This window comes from Canis lupus, chromosome 18 (genome assembly GCF_011100685.1).
Source record: "Canis lupus familiaris isolate Mischka breed German Shepherd chromosome 18, alternate assembly UU_Cfam_GSD_1.0, whole genome shotgun sequence".
Lineage (NCBI taxonomy): Eukaryota > Metazoa > Chordata > Mammalia > Carnivora > Canidae > Canis > Canis lupus.
Window position 1 is genome coordinate 30,324,263 of NC_049239.1, and position 16,104 is coordinate 30,340,366.

Sequence of the window (16,104 nt, forward strand, 5' to 3'; positions counted from 1 at the left end):
TACATTTACACGAGGGTGTAGGAATAGATCATTTCTAATACAAGGATGTATAAAGGCATTCATTTTCCTGTCCAAGTTTAATATTTACTCACATTAATATGCTTTGATTTGGTTCTGAGATTACCTAGTTAACACTAGTTAACATTTCTTTTTTTCTTATTTATTATTATTATTATTTTTAGTTAACATTTCTCCCATCCAAGTACTAACCAGGCCCGACCCTGCTTAGCTTCCGAGATCAGACGAGATGGGGCATGTTCAGGGTGGTATGGCCGTAGACTAGTTAACATTTCTAACAGTAGTTTGATTTAAAAGAAATTGTCATAAAATCTCTTAATAGTCTTTTCCTGCTGACTACTCTGCTGACTACTCTGCTGACTGAGTAGAGGTGAGTATTCAGATTTCTTTAGAAGGGGTGTTTGTATGATTTGAGGACATCCTAGTATTCATTGGATTTGGTTCCTTTATGGGATCATCACAAAAATTCACACTCCACTAAACAACAATCACAAGACACTTATCATTATTTGTCTCTAAGAGCACTCAAGGGTACATTAGCAAACCAGAATAGCAATTCTTAAAAATTGTGTTCCTCAGTCCCCAGTTGACCATAATCTATGGTTGCCCCAGGGATTCTTGATTTCCTCTTCCTTTCCCCTCCCATGTGATGTTAGAGCTGCATTATCTCCTGGACAGAACTGGCTATCAGGAGTCCCGTCTCTGTATAATGATGGTACCTGGATACTTCGGGGTGGTTAACTCCTGGTCCTCCCTTGTCATCATGGACATCCATGCATAGAATCTCTTGAGAAAACAAAACAAAACAAAACAAAACAAAACAAAACACTTTTCTCTCCTTTATTTTTCTCTGGAGAAGTTCCTGGCAAGAATTTTTGATCAGAAAAATAAGAGATGTAATCTCTACTTTGCTCATAGGCTCCTCTACTGAATGGCAAATTCTCCTCTTGCTTTTTCCTTTATACTACGGGGTTAGGTGTAAATTCCTTTGAACAGTTCTGGTTCCAAAGTTAAGCTTAGGCTGGCTTTTTCTATCAGATAACCCCCTTGTTAAGCTTAGGCTGGCTTTTTCTATCAGATAACCCCCTTGCATAAACTTAGAAAAGGGGAAAAAAAGGAAAGGTACCCACGAACAGGTTTAATCCCTGCTCACAGCCAGTGACTAAGGTGAGTGAAGAGAGATGGTGCATGAGGCCAGTCATTCCTTAATTACTGATCATGTCCACAGTTGAAAGAGTCATGAGATTATTTAGCATTTCCCAAATTCTGAAGAGTTCAATTCTGATTCTCTCTCACCCCATAAAAAGTATTGTATAGCAATTTTTCCAATCTGAATTATTTTCTCTTTTTCCAGATACCCATAAATTCAACACACAGATGGTAGACGAATTCCACTCAGCCTCATGCATCTCCTAGGAAGTGAGTCCTATATGGAAATGGAAACCATCATGTTGTTATGTCTTTGAGTCCTCAGGTGTCTTTTATAGGCTGCCTTTCACACATCAGGCCATACGAACTTTAAAGAATATCTAATGCCGGATTACGCTAAGAGCAGATTTTAACCATAATTTGAAACTTTCATCCTTGGCTTTTGCCATGTTAGTTTCTGTGAATCCCTCTAGAGCCTATCATGACGGAGTGTCCCCAACCAGCACTGTGAAGGCATTAATAGAAGGCGAAATAGTTCTCCCTTCAGTCCTCAGAGAGATCAAGCAAACTCTGAGGCAGCTTTTAGCTAAAGGCAACCAACCATGTTGCCTCGAGCTGACCCAACCTCGTCCATATACTCGATTGGACTGTACAAGGCTTATTACTTTCTATTTGTCCTATGACATGGACACATGTGACACACAGATCCAAAGTAATACTGCATTGTAAGTCCCACTGTGATATGCAAATGTCCAGCCGATTCAGTCTTCCCTGGAAGAGGATGGCACACTTGAACCAATTTAGGGAGATTTTTTTTTTTTTTTTTTTTGAGCAAAGCAGTAGAAGTTTATTAAGCAGAGATACAGAGAAGGTTCTCAGAAGTGAGAGGGGTCCCCAACAGGGCTGCCCAAGATTTTTAATTGTCTTCACATGTCTTCAAAAAAAAAAAAAAAAAAAAAAGCATAGGTCTTGAAGGAACTGGGTAAGTAAAAAAAAAGATTGCCATGTTACAACCTTTCATGATCATTAAACAAAATAATAATTTCTTGATGACATTAACTCAGTTTCCAATTTTCCACCCAGGTCATCTCATCACAAAGTGTGTATTTTCACCAGTACTCCAGTATTGCCTTGGCACTTGTTTCTACATAGTCTTTGAGGTTTTACTCTAAAAACAATAAGGGTCCCTATAAAATTGAACCTTTATATCACCATTAAAGCAACATAAGTAAAAATGACTCAGCAAGGTACTGCACCTTACACACTCAACTCTAAGCAGACCCAAAAATGTAAATTAAACCACCATGGGCCACCTTCTTGCTTCTTTCTGGACCCGGTCTCTTTTTTCCACAGGAAGCAGCTGAATCCAAAAATGAAAACAACTTCAAATAGGACTGAAAGTTAGACAATTTATATCTTAGAGATACTATTTTTTTAATATATTTTTCCTTCCCTTTTAGGATATTCTAGAACATGGTTTCTCACAATCTTTCTTGACAACTCTCATGCATAACTAGAAATGAAAATACAAGGGTGCCTGGGTGGCTCAGTAGGTTAAACATCCAACTCCTAATTGTGACCCAGGTTGTGATGTCAGGATTGTGGGATTGAGCCTTGGGTGGGGCTCCCAGGTCAGCAAGGAGTCTGCCTGAGGTTCTCTCCCCTTTTGCCCCCTTCCTTCTTTCCTTCCTTCCTTCCTTCCTTCCTTCCTTTTCTCTCTCTCCCTCAAATAAGTAAACAGATCTATAAAAAATATGCAAATTTAAATGCCCCTGTATCCACTACCTATATGACTTCTCTTTTTTTCAATGCTATACTTTCTTCTATCATATGTGGACCCCAGAATTTCTGCCACTGCCACTGGCCATGCCATGTTATTTCAGATGGTGGGAGGATGTAGATGATCCATGCTTCCTGTTTCTCAATTAAAAAAAAAAAAAATCAAGGGATGCCTGAGTGGCTCAGCAGTTGAGCATCTGCCTTCAGCTCAGGGCATGATCCTGGAGTCTTAGGATTGAGTCCCACATCGGGATCCCTGCATGGAACCTGCTTCTCCCTCTACCTGTGTCACTGCCTCTCTGTCTGTGTGTCTCTAATGAATAAATAAAATCTTAAAAAAAAAATGAAAGAGTGTTTGGTACTAAAGGTCTTTTTTTGCACAGATTGGTTTTTTGGAATGAAGTTCTTCCATAGAATATCTAGTCAATAAAACTATCCATGGGTACATATTAAGAAAAATAGGGACCATTATGAGGGAAGTAGAAAATGGAGTCTAAAAAGAAAAAAAAGAAAATTACTGAGAATAAAAAGGATAGGTATGGACTATTTGCAGCACATTTTGAAGCTTCAGAAGATAATCATGAAATTTACCACCATCTACCTAATAGTGGAAATTGATAAATCTGGTTAGAAGATTACTATTGAAGGAATCTGTAATTGGCAGAATCAGAATGGCTGGTCCTTTCTTTGAATAAGTTTCTTATTTAACATTTTCCAGAATTTATGAGGTACATGTCACCTGTAACTTACCAATGGTAAAACCACCCAGGCCAGAGACTTGAAGCCAGTCATGTAAAAGCATCAAGTCAGTACATTAATCTTTGTATTGAACCCTCCCTGTTAGATCACTCCATTATCATGTATCTTAGATGTCTGTATTTATGCATATGTAGGTCTATGCAAATATATGTATAAATTTATATGCACATGTATATGTATGTGTAGTATGTATACATAAAATACATGTTTATGGAGCATATATGCAGATATCTACATATGTACACAATATATAAGTAAAACATAACTGTTTCACAAAACAAGATTTCAGAAACAAAATTACGTGCTATTTTTTTGTGAGTAAATATTTAAACATCATGCGTGTGTTTATATCTCAGGGTACAAGCTTGATATATCTCTAAAGTATATTCATCTACACACACATACACAAATGAACATATTTCCAAGTGTTTGGACAAAGATAAATTTATATCAAAGGCATGTACTCCATTACCTATTGTCAGACACTTAGGATAGGGTATCTGGAAACTACTTCAGTTGGATTTCAATATTTTTCCTACTATGTGGAATATTAAAATAAAGATCCATCTGGAAAAATACAAACCCACTCCTCTAAAACTAGTGAATTTCTTTCTTTTTTTTTTTAAGATTTATTTATTTGACAGAGATAGAGCAAGCGAGCACAAGCAGGGGGAGCAGCAGAGGAAGAGGGAGAAGCCGACTCCCTGCCAAACAGGGAGCTGATCTGGGGCTCAATCCCAGGACCCCAGGATCACGACCTGAGCTGAAGGCAGATGCTTACCTGACTGAGCCACCCAGGTGCCCCAAAACTTGTGAATTTTGAGTAACCTTTTAAAGATTTAGATATCAACTGCAACATTCTCATACAATGACATCAAACCACTTGTAGGTTATAAAGGGGTTTCCTTTTTCCTACTCTTGCCAAATTTTGCTAATGTTTTCAAATATAATGATATCCCATGTGATTCAGTGATGAGTTTACATGAGTATTTTGTAAGTTATATCATGGCTTTTAATTGAATTAAATATTTTTATTATTATTATTTTTTTAAATTTCTTACTGGTTGCAGGTAGTAACTCTCTTGCATATACCCTGAAGTCCTTTGCTCGTTTTTACTTTTCTTGTTTTTCTGGCCTAGAAAATCCCAAGATTAACTCAGTTTTAACACCATGTTCTCTGGGTCCACAAAGGAACATGGCTGGAAAAGCAAATACAGGTAAGCTCACCTTCAGTGTGCAACCACTAAGAACTGTCCATTGTTGGTGGATCCTGGCACTTTGACTCTGTGGCTCTAGCCTATTCATTCTCCTGTTCTAGATGACTCTTTCACACGTTGTCCCTACACAAATCTACAGAACACTTTCGTATGCACTGTTTCCCCAGACCCCACACCATCCCAAGGGCATTGTGTCATTGTCCCCAGAGCTCACAGAGCACATTCATCCTCAGCAACCACGTGTGTATCTTCTCTCTGGGAAGCACTCTGCCCACATGACTCAGTGATTCACTGAAGCTTTCCTCTGCGCATCCCCTACAAATTAGCCACTCCTAAATCCCACAGCATATGTCCTAATGCCCATAAGCTGCTTTATTATTCGGCATTACATTCACGACACACTTGATTATTCCTTTTATTTCCCTCTACTAGAAAATACACTCGGATGGCACAGATTCTATTTAGAACAATGTGTCCATCAAAAGGCAGAGTATAAATACATGGATATTGAACCAATTACCTTGTATTTCTTTTGCCAATTATCTCTTCACCTGTTTTCTTTTTTTTTCTTTTGATTTGCTAAACATTTTCCAATAATTTTTCTGGAGTTCTGGATTAAAGATTACTAATATTTTGCCTAAAATGTGTTAAATATCCCAAGGTGCTAATGGACTTTGATTGTTTTGTGATACATAATGACACAGATAATTTAGATTTTTATTTTTACAAGTGTGTAAAAATCCTCAACGTAGCATCTTTCCATGAGCCTATTTTTGTAAAAGCTTTTTCTTTTATAAGATGACTCTTTACCTATGTGTTACTTTTATTTTCTTTTATGTTTTACTTATTAAAGGCTATATTCCACATTAAATTTTGGATAATGAGGGATCCCTGGGTGGTGCAGTGGTTTGGCGCCTGCCTTTGGCCCAGGGCACGATCCTGGAGACCCGGGATCGAATCCCACGTCAGGCTCCCGGTGCATGGAGCCTGCTTCTCCCTCTGCCTGTGTCTCTGCCTTTCTCTCTCTCTGTGACTATCATAAATAAATAAAAAATAAATAAATAAATAAATAAATAAATAAATAAATAATAAAAAAAATAAATTTTGGATAATGATAATTTTTGATTTACAATAAGGAGTAAGAATCTTTTTTTTTCAACAGAGTACATTTCTCAGTACTGTATATTTTCTCTTTCCATACTTTGAAATACCACCTTTACCACATTCTAGATTCTTATATATTTTGGGGTCTACCACAACCATGTCTATTCATTTGAATTATGTATTTTCTATTCCTACAGCTATACAAAAGTCTTTTCAATATTCTACATGTATAGTATTTTAATAACTTAGGATGAAAGCTCTTAGGATACTTGTTTCCCAAATGTATTTTATCTATAATATTTTAAATAAATGGATGGAACTTAAAGTGTTAATTCCACCAGAAAAGATTTAAAATAATTAAGTTCTCCTCTAACTCTCCCTAAGAAATCTGGGAATTTTGCTCTTTACCTTTGTTATTTACTCTGGTGAAAACTGACGTCTTTTTTTTTTATTTTAAAATTTGATTCATTTAGTTAGAGAAAGGAAGAAGGAGCATGTATGAGTGGGGGGGAGGGGGAGGCAGAGAGAGAGAGAGAGAGAGAGAGAATCTCAAGCCTACTCCGCAGTAAGCCTGTGGATCATGACCTGAGCAGAAACCAAGAGTCAAATGCTCAGCTAACTGAGCCACCCAGGCACCCTGAAGACTGACATAATATTTAACATTATAGTTACCTACTTTCAATTATGGCATGCTTTTATATTTTTGATGTATTAAGTGATATTTGCCCTTTAAATTTTAACATTAAATATTTTACTTATACAAGATTATGATTATAGAAACATAAAATAATCATCAATAACTTAGAAAAAAGAAAATGAAAACTAAGTATAGCTTAAAACCTTTTCTTCTTCCTTGTAGTAAGTCATGAAAAGTCCTAGCCATGCCTCAGTGGAAAATGTACGTAAGATTTGACAATGCAGCATTCTAAACTTTTCTGTACATTTAAACAAATATAGGTACCCAGTTATAGAGCAGATATCAAAGTGTTTTATGACTTGCTTTTAAACTTGAAGTAGATTTTCATAGAAAATGAGCATGATTACAAATCATCACCTATAGTTTTACATCATATACCTAATCTTCTGTTATACGTATCAATAGTTCTCAGCTCTGGCTGCATATCACAATCCTTTGGGAAACTTAAAAAAAAAAAAATATCAAGGCCCAGGCCATCCCTAAGTTTCTAATGATATTGGTGGCTAGAGAGCCTTGAGTCCTAATACTTTTAAAAACATTTTAGATGATTCTTGAGACACCTGGGTGGCTCAGCGGTTGAACATCTGACTTTGGCTCAGGGTGTGATCCCGGGGTCCCAGGATCAAGTCCCACATTGGGCTCCCTGCATGGAGCCTGCTTCTCCCTCTGCCTTTGTCTCTGCCTCTGTCTCTTATGAATAAATAAAATCTTTAAAAAAAATTTTTTTAGGTTATTCTAATGTATGCCTTGGATTAGTAACTGCTACTATATGTGAAATAGGATTTCTTAACTCATTCTCTCCTGATGACTATTTGGGTCCAGTTGGGCTGATACTGCTGAAGTAACAACCCCAATACCTCCTTGATTATCCCAGTGACCTCATTTCTTGCTTAGGCTGTATGTGTAACACAAGGGGGTAGACTAGAGGTTGTGGTTGCCATGAAGACTGCTCACAAATATTTGGCACTCCTTTTCCAGGCAGATGGCAAAACTCTATGCCTCCTCCCCCTTGAACTCTGATGTGGCCATGCAAGTTGCTCTGGTCAAAGCATAGTGAACAGGAAATGAATAAGCCAGTCAGCACTTCTCTGTGCTCTCCTCTTTTTCCATGGATCTAAGAAAGGTAATAGGTAGTAGCTAGCTCTATCAGTCCAGGCACCAATGGTAAGGATAATTAAAACATGGCTTAGGGTCCTGAGTCAGCTCATGAATATTTCATAGGAGTGAGAAATAACCTTTTATTGAGCTAAGCCATGGAAAGTCTGAGAGTGTTTTATTATAACAACAAAATCTAACCTATTCTGACTAAAGAGGCTGGTCTGCCCATAGCAGTCACTCAAAAGTCCACACTGAAAAAAGCTTCAGCTCAACTTGACTGTCACCAAACAGCAGCAAATAGCAGATGGGGTGAACGGGACATTGGCTTTTTTTTTTTTTTTTTTTTTTTTTTTCAAAATCTTATACCTAGAAATAACAGATGTCACTTACTCTTACATTTCACTGGCCAAAGAACCACCTAATCCCAAAAGGTTTTAAATGCATGATGTACTTGGAACATAAAGCCAAATCTATTTTATATTAGCGACATTTAGAAATGGGAACCACAAGGCCAACACCCTTCCTATATGGAAGAGGGTAGGAAAGGAAGGATCCACATATGTATAGGTAATATTTGAATTTTGACCTGAAAAGAGCTAGGATTTTTATTTGGAGATATTAATTATTCCAGCACCTGGTAGCAAGTTGCTAGGAAAAAAAAATGTATCAGATGTTCTTTTTCTTTTAGGAAATAGCAAATTATGGTCAATAATGAGTTGCCTAGAAATTAAAGGTATTGCATAGGTTTGAATTATCTATAGTGGGTATATAATATAAAGGAAGTCAAAATGTATCGATTATAGGGCCTAGAAAACCTATGCTCAAAATCCCAATTCCTTGTAGTTATGAGTTAATGACATTAGGCCAAAAAGTTCACTCCTCTAAGCTCAGTTTCCCTCCACGGGTGATACCATGATACAAGGTGGCTCTTACAATTATGTGGAATAATATATAATACACCAAGTTTATAATCTGTTCCATAGGAGGACTAAAAAATATTGTCTTTTCTCCCATTCCTCATGACCCTAATAGCTCTTACACACAGAAACAGAAAATTGTTGTCATCTCTGAGCTACTTCACAATTCAGAGAATTAATTAGTATTTTCCTGTATGCCTCAAAAAAAAAAGAAAGAAAATAAATAACCCTAGCAAAGTAAATTACCTTGGCAAGAGAAGGTCAGGCCACCTGGCAATAAACATCCCTACCAGATGCCTGTCTTTCTCTACCTTTTTAATTAAACTGGTTTATTTACAGACTTCAAGAATCAACAGAAAATGCAGGCCAATATGTGCAAGAGAGGAAGAGATCAAATAATAGTTCTTTAGGAGCCATGATGACACATTCTCAGTCTCACCAAAGCAGTGGAGCATCTGTGGTTTGATTCTGTTATGCCACAAGACATGAAACAGCATGTTTAATAGAAAGAAGTGACCACAGCCCCTGTTTCTTAAGTACTTTCTCCCCAAACAGGCAAGGATACAGAATTGAGAAATCTTTTTTTTTTTTTTCTCCATGAAAATGTGTTATTTTGTCCATTGGCTTTGTTTATGACAAGGTCTTTTACTCATCACTTCAAGAATACTGTGTAAAATAGCTAAAGCCAGGGGCACTTGGGTGGCTCAGTCGATTAAGCATCCAACTCTTGATCCCAGCTCAAGTCATGATCTAAGGCCCCACATCTGGCTCCATGCAGAGTCTGCCTGAGATTCTCTCCCTCCCTTGGCTCCTCTCCTTGCTCTCTCTCTCTCTAAAATAAATATATGTAAAAAAAAAAAAAAAATAGGGGCATCTGGGTGGCTCAGCGGTTGAATGTCTGCCTTCGGCTCAGGGCATGATCCCAAAGTGCTGGGATCGAGTCCCATGTTGGGCTCCCTCTGCCTGTGTCTCTGCCTCTCTCTCTGTGTCTCTCATGGGTAAATAAATAAATCTTTAATTTTTTTAAATAAATAAATAAATAAAAATAGTTAAAACCCAGCTGAAACGGATTAACATTGTGTGAAATTTGACTTTTGCAGACTTTCCTATTTGACTCTACTTTTATGAGGCATATTTTCCTTAAACAAACAATAAATGCTTACCATTAGTTCTGACAATCTGATAAGAAGAAAACGACCTTACACATTTAAGGAAGTAAAAAGCACTGGGGTTTCATCTAAACATTAAATGATGAAATAAAATAATAATGATGTTTTTATCACCTAGAACACATGGTAGGTACTACAAGGTTATTAGATGCTGGACAGCGATGGTTAATGATCAGACGAGGTAACTGGGCTGCTTTGGATTCGGCCCTTGGTATTGCCAACATTCTCTCCTAACCATTGTCTTATTTGAGGTTATAGATGGCTTTTGACTAAATTTCTTATAGCATAGCACTTAAAGAAGAATCAGTGGATTAGGTTACTTGACACAATCAGTGTTCTTTATCTCCACCTGCTGGAAATTAGGGCCAGACCAAATATGATGAATTATAATAGGGATAAATATAAAGGTACTAAATCAAGAAATTTCAGAGCAGGAAGGAACCTATAAGGTCCTAGGTAACAGGATTTTTTTCTTTTTTTCACTGAAATGAAATTCAGACAGAAAAATAAGCCACAATTTTAGACATAAAGTAACGAATCAGTTTTGTGAGTTTAGGAGGAAAAAAAGTGTTAAGACAGTAGAAGAGAAAGACCACTGAGCAACGTAAACAACAGTGCTAAGCAGCTGCCTCTAAGGCTGATAGATGAGTTTTGAGATAGAAGCATGGCATCCAAAAAGAGGAGATATAATTAAAAGTTCATTTTCAGAAAGTTCTAGGTCCCACTTTTGTGAGGAACATGACCAATCTGGATTGTGTCCTAGAGAATAGTAGCCAGGAAGACAGAAGGCCATAATTTTACATTATGTGTGGAAAAGCCAATGAAATTTAGACCGAAGAATTTTAAAATATGACTGTTGCATCCAAAAATGTTGACATTTAGAACAGAGTATACTTTGATGTAACTTGAGATTACTGAAAATAATACAAATTATAGGGAGTGAACCTTGTCATAAACATAAGGGAAATATTTTAAATGAGGCAACAGCTAATTCATTGAGGACTGAAGTTGTCCCTGGCACCCTTCTATAAACTTCAGATATTCTGCATCAAATCTCATTTCACCCTTATGAGTTGGGTATTAATATTGGCGCCATTACACAAATGGGGAAACTGAGATTAAAAGGTGTTAAAAAAAAAAAAAAAAAAAACTTGCCTGATGTCATAGCGTGTGAAAGAACCGGGACTTAAACCAAAGCCATTTGGCTGAAAAGCTGGTAGTGTTACTATTGCCTTTTGCCATCATTTATGTACTCAGGGTGATCCTTCTAAGGCTGTTTTACCACTAACTTTAAGCTCTACATGGAATGAATATCTGACAGACTTTCAGAGCAAAAGATAGACTCTCAAGAAACAACTGTTTCTCTAAAACCTAAGCCATGTCTTGAAGTCTATGTCACAAGGCATAATCCTGAAGGTGAAGGGAATAGTCATTCCTTTCAGTTGTGCAAATGGAACTGTGTGAAGTCATACTAAGTGTTCAGAGGACACTGGAGCATTTACTCAGGCTCATGCACTCATCTGAATGGTTTTCAATTTTTCCACAGCACCTGCACAGTGCTCCTAAAAATGCTGGAGAGTAAGGACATCCGTGTAGTAGCCACAGTTGACAAGACCTAGAGCATGGGAGCTCACTTATGGCTACTACGGGCATGTGGACAGGTAACCTTTATTGGGTTCCAAGGCAGTGGACACTTGTGCATCCTGATCTTATGTAAGGTAGTTGTGATTCTTTATGCCAAGCCTTTATAAGTTGCCTTAATATGTTGACTGTAGACATTGTTAGTTTTGAGTAACAGGAAACTGCTGGAGCTAGAGCACCAATGAAAAAGCACAAATCATTCTTCATAAGAAATTATGTAGATACTCACAGAATATATAGACAAGTACATAGAGAATCCTCCAGATTTGGAAACAGAAATTGCAGTACTCTTGAGAATCTTCATACTTTGGACACGCTCTTTGCTGTGACCCTATTCTTTACCCTATTAGAAATAACTGAAGTTAGGAACACATGGGTGGCTCAGTCGGTTGAGCATCTGCCTTTGGCTCAGGTCATGATCTCAGTGTCCTCGGATTGGGTGCCGAGTAGGGCTCCCTGCTCAGCTGGGAGTCTTCTTCTCCCTCTCCCTCTGCCTGTCTCCCCACACATGATTTTTCTCTCCCAAATAAATTTTTAAAAATCTTAAAAAAAAAATCATTGAATTTTTTTAAGCCTCAAATTGTTCAGAGCATTTTCTGAGAATAAGGATTTACTCTTAAAACAACCACAGTACATTTAACAAAATCAGGAATTAAACATTGATAACATATTCTTAACATACATATCTAATCTAATCTAATCATATCTAATCATATCTAATCTGTATTCCATATTTGAATTTTACCAACGATCTCAATACTTTAGAATTATCTAATTATGTATTCACGTGTATGTTTTTTATTTACTCTTATTTATTGAAGTTTTTACAGTCTAGAATCCAATCAAGTCTTTCTTGTTGGATGAGTTTAACTCAGCCACAAAGGATCAGCATTAGAGTGTATTGCTAAAAACGGATGTAATATTTCTATTGTAAAGTATGGGAGCTGCGACAATTCATAAGCTACATAGCCATGTCCCTTAGCGATAAAAGAATCCAATGAGTGAAGTAGCATGTCCAAGCAATACAGTCTAGAAAAAAAAAGAGGGACAAGAACTCCAGAGTCTTGAATCCCAGATAACAGGTTTTCTTATTCTCCTTTTATTAGTTTATCACATTCGTTTGCCTTCTGTTGCCTTCTCTGACTTATCTACATGGTAGTGCTTAGAGTACTAAGCATTCCATGATTGAAGAGCAAATGGCTGCTTAGAAGGAAATCCACGGACTGTTCAGTAACACTGTTCATCATATCACTGAGAAACCAGAAATAGGTCAGCAAAATAATCTCATATTAGTGACTCCATATGAGCTTAGGATTGTTGGTCTGTAGGAGTATTTAGAATGGAGAAAGGAAGCTGTGCTTTCATAGGAGACTCTGGTATTTTAGATGGTGTTCACTTCTTACCCTGAAAACAGCTATAACTTCTCTTCTTTCTTTCCCCTCTTCAAAAAATATTTCATAAATACAATAGTCTTGGCTGAGGCAAATATGCAAAGATTCAGAAGTAAATGACTGTTACCTTACAGTCCACAGCTGAAAAAGGACAAAATATGATTTGGTAGTAGAGGTATACATGCTACATAAGAGTGCTGCCCTTTCTGTATTGAAATTAATAGTAAACATGATTTTCATAAAGGCATAACTTCAGAATATATCTTCTTAGTACAGACTTCCCTCCCTGACACAACTTGTCGCTGTAAAAATTTCAATGTTTTAGACCAAAACTCCTTAGGGTCATCTTGATATCTGTATTATATGTTTATCAAGTAATAGTTTTCCTGGAGAATGGGATCATTGAATATAAATGTTAACCATATTTATTGGTGATACATCAACATTCTACACAAATGTTCATAAGAGATATGAGAAATTTTTTTTTTCAAAATTCAGCCAGAAATTGGAAGACAGCAATAGGATTTTGGGAGCAAAATCCTGAACCTGTTTTGCAACCTGGATGAATTACCTTCCACAATAAGAGAGTGAAAAGAACATACAGGAACTACATGTAGTGTCAGTGAGGTCAGTTAGATGATAGCAAACAAGTCAAATTTGTGCAATCCTTAGAGGATACTATCATAATACATGTATAGAAAAGACAAAAATTAAGTAACTAGGCTTAGATTTATAAATGTAAAAACTCTGACCAACAACTGTTATATGAACTTCGTACTGAAGTCAATAGATGCTGAGTTTATGAGTAGGTTAGAGTTTCTCACATCCTATTTATTTATTTATTTATTTATTTATTTATTTATTTATTTATTTACATCCTTCCTTTCTAAGCCCAGGATTGGCCCCAGAGATTAGTGCCTACTAACACCTGCAAGTGATGGTTAATGCAGGCATGATATCTTGTTTATCTGTGTGTCTTAGAAGCCAGAATAGCACAGCATATAGTAAATGCTCAAACTACATGGAATGAATACCTAGCAGGTTATGACACATGTAATAACTGCCTATATGTTGACCCTGATCTGATGGGAAAACAAGCATAAAAAAAAAAGTCTGAAGTTTGTCTTTGAATCATTACCACCAAATGACCAAGCAAATAACCCCCCCTCCCAAATTGGCAAATCATGCGTATGACACAATCAAGTCAAGACAATGACAGCTAAATTATTAAATAATGTGCTAAGGATATTATATAAATTATGCCATCTAGTTAAACAAAAATGTTATTACAAAGGAAAATATTATTTGCATGTGGGAAATGGGAACTTTTCAGACTGGACTACTCTCCCATGATCACAAAGCTCCAAAGTGTTTGACCCAGATATTTAATTCACATTTATCTTCCTTCTCAAGTCTGGTCAGAGTTTACTCATCTAGAAAAGGAGATCTGCACTTCCAGTCCCCCAACTTGGAGAATGCCATTTGGGAGATGTAGACTGTGGATCTCCCTGGGAAATGTGCTAAATGCTGTGTCTCTGTAATTTACGGTTGCTGTGTTATTAAAATGCTGTGTTTCAGATGAGGTCAGTTCCTCAGTTACAGGCAGAAAACTGGATATATTATAACTCAAAGCAAAGAGTCTCACTTTCACATAGATAAGCTTTCATTTGAACAATACAGGGGCACAGTAGAGGAACCAAATTAAATGTGGCTGAGCACATCAATAGGATAAACGCCTTTCACAGAACCAGAATAAAGTTTACTAAATCACTATCCCTGGGCCCTACAATGTAATGTATAAGTAAACAGTTTAATGGAATACAATACATATTTTGCTGGAGGCAACAGGGTTTGGAGTAGCTCAGCTAGTGGTAGGTAATTAGTTGTTTTTAATCCATAAAAAACAGCAATGATAATGTAATAGTGAGATGGAGGTTGTGGTAAGTGGACTTCCGAGATGGCCTCCAGTGAGATCTTCCAGATGGTATTAACACACTATGGAATCCCTGCATTCGAGTGTGGGCTAAATGTAGTGACTTGTTTTCTAATCGAAAGAATACCACGCAAGTACTGAGATGCCACTTACATGATTTGGTCACAAAAGATTATAGTTTCTCTCTTGATGGCAAATTTATTTTATTGCCATTTTGTTTAGATACTTTGATAAAGCAAGCTGCATTAGGAAGATTGGTCACCATGGAAAGAGACTTAGCATGGTCTCCAGACAACAGTGATCAGGAACTCTCTGCCTACCAGCCCTCGAGAAACTCAGTCCTGTCAAATGTCACCTAAATGTGCCTGAAGACTCCATGTCTCCAGTTGAGACTTGAGATGGAACCACAGACCCCAGGGCTGATATACTGATTATAGCCTCATGACAGACAAGGAAGCAGAGGCTCGTGATAAACTGTGCCCATATCTTTTATTCATAGAAACTTGGAAATAATAAATACATGTTGTTTTAAGTTGCTACGTTTGGAATAACTTGTGATGCAAAAATAGATAACTAATAGAGAAGAATTTACCAATAATGAGACTATTAGCAGCAATGCTAGAATTGTCTCTCTCTAGATTGATTACATATCGGGTCCAATCTCCAGCATCCACAAAACCAGATGTGAACTCAGAATTACTGAAAAACAATTTCAACTATCTTTCACATCTATCTTGCAAATGTGATATTTCTTTTCTGTCATCTCCATTTTGCAGCCTAACCTGAAGAAAGCACACAGAGACTTTAAAAAGGAGGAAGATTGAAAACTGAAATAAAATGCAAAAGAATCAATTCAAAGAAAGAATATCCTGTGTTATAGCCCGTAACCGTGGAAACACTAACTCTTCTATTTGGGGTTATTTCCAATATTATTTTGCCATAAATTATAACTGGAGTGCATTATAAAGGAAAATTTTAAGTCGACTTACATTACTAATTTTGGAACACATTCTTTGTGCCGAGTTAATTGAAAAATTACTTTTAAACAATAGACAATCATGTTAAATCTTATTGTGTTAGTGTGTAATCGAGGAAGTGCATAACAAAAGACATTTACTTTGTCAAAGAAAAATTGAAGCAAGTTAAATATTTGATTATATGAATACTTTTCCACTTTTTTTCCACTAGATCAGTATTTTTTAACCTTTTATAGGAAGTGATACAGTCAATGA

The 16,104-nt window shown here is 36.7% G+C and overlaps 1 long non-coding RNA gene across 1 annotated transcript; it reads left to right on the forward strand.

The window, feature by feature from the left end:
• Nucleotides 1–1,369: 1,369 nt before the first annotated feature.
• On the forward strand, nt 1,370–11,566 carry LOC111091020. The gene is made up of 3 exons (XR_005372937.1): nt 1,370–1,437; nt 4,845–4,922; nt 11,454–11,566. It is a non-coding gene; the product is annotated as an uncharacterized LOC111091020 (long non-coding RNA).
• Nucleotides 11,567–16,104: the final 4,538 nt, after the last annotated feature.